The sequence below is a fragment of the Alexandromys fortis genome, unplaced genomic scaffold (assembly GCF_014885135.2).
Source record: "Alexandromys fortis isolate MF-2015 unplaced genomic scaffold, M_Fortis_MF-2015_v1.1 scaffold_164, whole genome shotgun sequence".
Classification (NCBI taxonomy): domain Eukaryota; kingdom Metazoa; phylum Chordata; class Mammalia; order Rodentia; family Cricetidae; genus Alexandromys; species Alexandromys fortis.
The window spans coordinates 1,995,057-2,001,056 of record NW_026068047.1 but is presented as its reverse complement, the minus strand read 5'-3'; the positions used below and the strand labels follow the sequence as shown (position 1 = coordinate 2,001,056).

Here is a 6,000-nt window from a genome sequence, read left to right as displayed (position 1 = left end):
TCAGCTCATTTATTTGAAGGACAATTGTCATCTTCCACTTTTAACCCTTAGGAATATAAGGAATATAAAATGCTTAAATACTGACACATAGCAAAATACACGGTGAATCGTATGCTCCTTGCAAGTGACTTAAAACTTGTACACCCGCCAGGCGATGGTAGCGCACGCCTTTAATCCCAGCACCTGGGAGGCAGAGACAGGTGGATCTCTGTGAGTTTGAGGCCAGCCTGAGCTAGTTCCAGGATAGGCTCCAAAGCTACAGAGAAACCCTGTCTCAAAAAAAAAAAAAAAAAAAAAAAAAAAAAAAAAAAAAAAAAAAAAAAAAAAAAAAAAAAAAAAAAAAAAAAAAAAAAAAAAAAAAAAAAAAAACACCTTGTACACCCAAAGTATTTGAAAAAAAAAAAACTTTCATTTTCTTTCGTGCTATAGTCCATACAAAAGTCTTTGGGAGTAAACCATACAAAAGTCTTTGGGAGTAACTAAGTTTGGAAGAAGTCTAGACCAAAATAGTGCTAAACTACCTCTCAATTCCACACAGACTCTGAAGCCTGAAATTATTCGTATAAAATATTGTTTTCAGTTCCCCCTATCCATCATCCATCCATCAAACCCAGGTTCTCTTCTGGCTGGTTGAAGACACCTGCTCCCTCCCGCCTTCCTCGCGGCCGCCTCCACGATCGCCCGCGTGGGGGCGCTATGGCGCCAGCTAACGCGGGCCGATGAGCCGCGGCCGGGGGCGGGACCGAGGCCGCCGACGTCGACGCGGCGTGGGCACGCGCGGTGCACGCTGGTAGCTGTCACCAGGCCCTCGGCTGGCGGCCTTGGTGCGGCTGCCGCGGTTGCCAGGAGAGCGGCGCCGGCGGGGAGCAGCAGAGCCCGCGGCAGGTAACAGCGTCCCCGCCCCCGGCGCGGTCGCGCGGCGAGCGGCGGTGCGGCGCAGCGTGGTTCGGGAGGGCGTCTCCGCCGCCGGCCTGCGGTGGTGGCGTCGGGGTGTCGCCACCCGGCCCCCACCTGTGCCCGCCGCGGGGGAAGCGGGGCCCGGACCGACCGGGGCGGGTGGTGGGACCCGAGCCCTGACCGCGACCTCGGCGGGCAATGCCGCTGCGGGGCTGCCGGGAGGTGTCACCTGGGCGCGGGCGCCCGGCGTCTTTGTTGGAGCCTTCCAGCCACCGCGTCGCCTTGTCGGTCCGGTGGGTCCCTGTGTGATCGAGGCCCGCCGACGTGCCTGGGCAGAGGGGTAGAGAGCACGGCCAAGTTCACCTGAAGGAAGTCGGGCTAGCACACGGAAGTTGTTAACAGCCTTCACCTTTGATTCCCTAGGCTTTGAAAGTTGAGCCTTGATCATTCCTTCCCCCTTCTCCCCTCCTTACCCTGACGGGGCAGGAATGGCAACGTCTTTGGCCACGTAAATTGTGTCTGTTTATTCTTTCCTTATCTTCAGAGTTCAGGGGAGTTGAAGAAAAATCAGGTTTAGAGATTGTAGTAAAAAAACACCTTTGGGGGGTTTTAGAAAAATACAGGAATCTCCCCCATTTCATAGCTTTGAACTATGGAGACAAAACTTCTCATTTTGGTGGCTCAGGCTCTTTAGGTGTTAAGTTCTTGCCACGTTAAGGTTAGTTGTATTTGTTCATGTTAATGTGACCTTTTATGAATAACATAGGCCGTCATTATGTGCGAAGTAACTCACCTGATCACCAATCAACCCCTTGATTCTGCCCAGCTGACGGAAGTTGTAGGTAAATTATAGCCCAGGTCGCCTGAATGCCTTCTTCTTATGGTTACTTTTAGTTAAACTTGGTCATTCCTCAGAATTAAAGGGAGAGCACATCTTTAGGTGTATGTACCTTCTTTGGGGTACCCAGTTTTTAACGAAGAATTAAAAACACTGAAGTAAACACAAACCTGAAAATGTATCACTGTGAGCCAATTGTTAACTGTAAACTAATGGTTTACCTGCCCACAGTTAAGAGCCCTATTTTATAATTTAAATAGTAGAATCAGCTGTGGCCTGAGGATAGCAAGCTGGAGGCCAAAGTTCTGCCTTGTGCTACTGACCAAGTGTGAGCTCTCTAGCCCTCAGTTACTGTGTGTGGTCCGCTGACATGATTTTGTTGTTTTAGTGATGATGTTGTTGGAAACTAGGGCCTCAGGCACTCATGTTAGATTCTACCACAAGCCTGCACTCCCAACCCATTGTAAACTTCTTTCTTGCGGTGCTGGGAAGGAATCAAAATTGTAAATTTTTTTCTTGGGGTGCTGGAAAGGAATCAAACCTAGTACCTTGCATATGCTTGGCCGCAGTTTTTTTCACCCATTAAAGAGATTTTGAAAAGACCTTGGTTTTCCAAATTGCTACTTCCCCTCAGCCCTCTACTAAACCAATAGCTTGCTTCACCTAAACATGCTGCGCATCGTACCATGTGGGAACACACTGGACTCAGTCAAACCTAACTTTTGTTTTAGTGTAGGAGATCAAACCCAGGGTATTTCCAAAACAGGGCAAACACGCTACCACTGAGCCAACTCCCTGGCCCCCAATTTTGACTTTGGTCTGCTGATTAAAGCAGCTCAGAAGGGTCACTGCTACGCTTGCATGCGAGGTTTTCAAAGGAAGGCGAAGGCAGCCATTGCCGATGTAGCTAACCAGAGAGCCCATCTTCTGATGCAGCTTCTGTAGGAATGCCTACCTCACATGCATGAGGCCCTGGGTTCCATTCCAGTAGTGTTAAAATCTCCTAGAATAAAATACCACACAGTACTAATTTCAGAATGACTTTACTTGAGGAATGGCTGCTTCCAAGTTGACCCCATGCATTTGCCCATTGTTGCTGTCCAAGGTGTCTCAGGTGTGAAGACCTACACCCCTACACCTCCCTTGTATAACAAAGAACTGCAATTTTCTTGGTAAAAAAGTAATATTAAGGATATATACATCCTTTACATTCCTAAATCTTTCATTCATAACAGATGAATATCGTTTTTCCAATCACTTTCTGCTGCTGCTTTCAACCATAATTCATGTTGTAGTTTGATGTTTGTGGTTATTATTGAATGTCTGTTTTAAAGTTCTAAGTGAAGACTTGTTGGTAATGGTTTTACTTTCACTGTAATGATTTCCCCTTCTAGTTAGGCTTTCTAAAAACAACGAGATAGAAAAGGGACCTAAAATTTATTCCATGCTTAATAGTTACATGATTTTAAAATCTCAGGTAATCGAAAAGAGCTAAAGGCCAAAAGAATTCCGAGACTATTATTTCTGAGCTATTTGGAAACAGTATATAAATGTTAAAAATGCCATCCTTTTGTTGAATTTCTGCGAAGTATTATGTTAAACATTTTGTCACTGTTAGAAAACACCTGACAATCAGAGAAAAAAGACTTTAGATCGAAGTTGCTCTCCCTGTTCTTAGCTCTGTTGGTTTGGGCCTCTGCTCACGTAGAATGCATGGTGGGGGCATTTACCTCATGGTGGACAAAGAAGAGGGACCTGGCAAGATTCAGCCCATCCCTGCCTTCCCCATCCAACCCCCAACCTACTTCCTGGCTTCACCTCTTAAAGTTTCCACACACAAACCCTACCCCTCCTCACCCGCTTCAAATAGCAGCAGTAGCTTGGAACCAAGCCTTTTGGGGGTGTTGCTAGTAGTCAACCTTGCCAATATTCTGTCTTCTTTATTACTTGGTATAAATGCTATTAATGCACACGTCAGTTTAGGGGAATATAGAATATTTAATTTTGTTTGTTTTTCAAGACAGGGTTTTTCTGTGTAGTCCCGGCTGTCCTGGAACTCCCTCTATAGTCCAGGTGGACTTGAACTGAGACATTCACCTGCCTCTGCCTCCAGAGTGCTGGAATTAAAACATGTGTATCACCATGCCCAGTTTAGAATATTTAATTTTAATAGATAAACTTTTTTAAATATTTATTTATTTATTATGTATACAATATTCTGTCTGCATTATGCCTACAGACCAGAAGAGGGCACCAGACCTCATTACAGATGGTTGTGAGCCACCATGTGGTTGCTGGGAATTGAACTCAGGACCTTTGGAAGAGCAGGCAATGCTCTTAACCCCTGAGCCATCTCTCCAGCCCCCTTAATAGATAAACTTTAAATGAGGTAAGTTTGGCCTCTGAAATAAAACTATTTAGTAGATGAGTAAAGCTATTATTTTTGTTTAGTAGCTAACAGTTTTTATTGACAGTTTATTGTAGGTACTTTAGATTCCCATGTTTTTAAACTGTGACATCTCTTTTCTTTTGATAGTATTTACCTCTCTTTTTAAGACAACTAAGCCTTAAACCTCAGTGACTTTACATTTACTTGTCAAAGATAGTATCAAATTTCTTAAGGAAAAAATATTATGTAGTAATATACATCTATTTAATGGTAGGGTTTACTGGGTTTTAAACCATTTATCCAACATTAAAATCAAGATTTAGAGTTTGCTACCAGTCAGACACATATTGTTCAGAGTTCTCTTCTGTTATGCTTGCCTGACTTACATTCTTCCAGTCCTACCTCAAATACCACCTTGTCCATGATCCTCTTTTGATGACCTCATTTTCAGTTATCTCCTTCTCTGACTTGCCTGTACTTAAGAAAAGGTCTTCCATCCTTCACGGTGGCTAACTAGCTGATGATGACATGTACTTCACAAATACCCGTGTCTTGACCAAAGAGGTGATTTAATGTAGTATTTATGAAATGTTTTCCTTATCAAAAGTTTGGCCATATATATTTTCCCTTTAAAAATACTTCTGTGCATCAATATGATTATTTTTTAAAAGACACTTGAAATACCCTTTAGTTAACAGTTGATAGCACTTGCCATAGACAGAAGGCAGACATAAGTAAAAATAAAACTTTAAAAAAAAGTGTTGTTGAAAACTTCTATCTAGAAACACATGCTTCCTGAATGTTGTATGCCTTGAAACTGACTGTTCTTTGTTTAAAAGGGAAAGTAGCCAGAATTGAGTGTTGTTATTGATACCATCCTGGCACCAAACTTAGACTTGGTGTAGTCAGAGGAATTGGAGGAGAATGAACAAGGACTATCTTCCTCACCTCAATTCACTGTTATTCTCCCCAGTCTGAAAAATCCATCAAGTTATCTATTTGGTGCTTGGTGGCCCAAAGTTCCATAAATATAAGCAGAATTTTGGCCTTCTTTTGAAATCTTTTCTGTTCACAATGTAGGTAATAGCTTCACTGAAAATTCAAAATGTGAGAATATACTTTAAAAATTACAGTACAAATAGAAAACTTAATATAATCATTATTGAACCAGACAAATGCCTGTATTTTCAAAACAGTCTTAATGGTACTCTATCACATTTATAATAAAAAGCTAGAACTGCATTTTTAGTATGATAATTCATCTTTAAACCTTCTAATCTAAAGGTAAATCCTAGAAACAGGGCCCTTTTGTTAACCAAGTGATCAAGAGGGAGAAAATATGCACCTTTTAAAATGGCTCTTCTGTGCACTTTAGAGGAGACTCTTGAGGGAAGGGGTCTGAGAGTAGAGACGGTAATGACCCTAAAGTGTGCTCTCATTCCTTCTCTGCCCGTCTGTCACTCACAGTTTATGTGCTGCTGAAAGTTGTTGCCTCTGGTGTAATGAGAAATATTCCTGTCCTTCACAGAAACTGGCATGAAATCTGTTCTTTCGTATGGACATTTTTGTGTTTCAGGTGGCTCTGAGAATTTGTAGGCATGTGCCTAAATTTTGAGCCAGATGTTTGCTGTTATTTTGTGTTAAGGGACAAAGAGCTTAGGTAAGTAGACCAGTTAGTAGAGTTCCTGTTTTCCAAACAGTTGTTCAAAACAAAACGTGTAGATGCAGCTCTCACAGGTGATTTGCTCCTCAGCCAGAGGTTAGATTGCTGTTGGTATGAGGTTTGGAGATGCAGCCTCGGACTGGAATTTAGAAAAGCTCTTTAATCTGTGTCATAAGAAAAATTGGACCCCTGAAAAGTGGTCTCTTCATTGTT

General features: G+C 42.7%; 1 protein-coding gene across 13 annotated transcripts in view; it reads left to right on the top strand.

Moving 5' to 3' along the window:
- The first annotated feature begins 787 nt into the window (after window positions 1-787).
- Dop1a (DOP1 leucine zipper like protein A) overlaps window positions 788-6,000 on the top strand; it is an 88,946-nt gene continuing 83,733 nt past the window's right edge. For 10 of the 13 annotated variants that reach the window (XR_007588161.1, XR_007588162.1, XM_050118885.1 and 7 more), the window contains exon 1: window positions 795-885. The gene's annotated coding sequence lies outside the window, so the exon portion shown is untranslated. Of the gene's footprint in view, window positions 886-6,000 lie in introns of all 13 variants that reach the window. The other 3 variants (XM_050118882.1, XM_050118881.1, XM_050118880.1) reach the window with 3 other exon arrangements.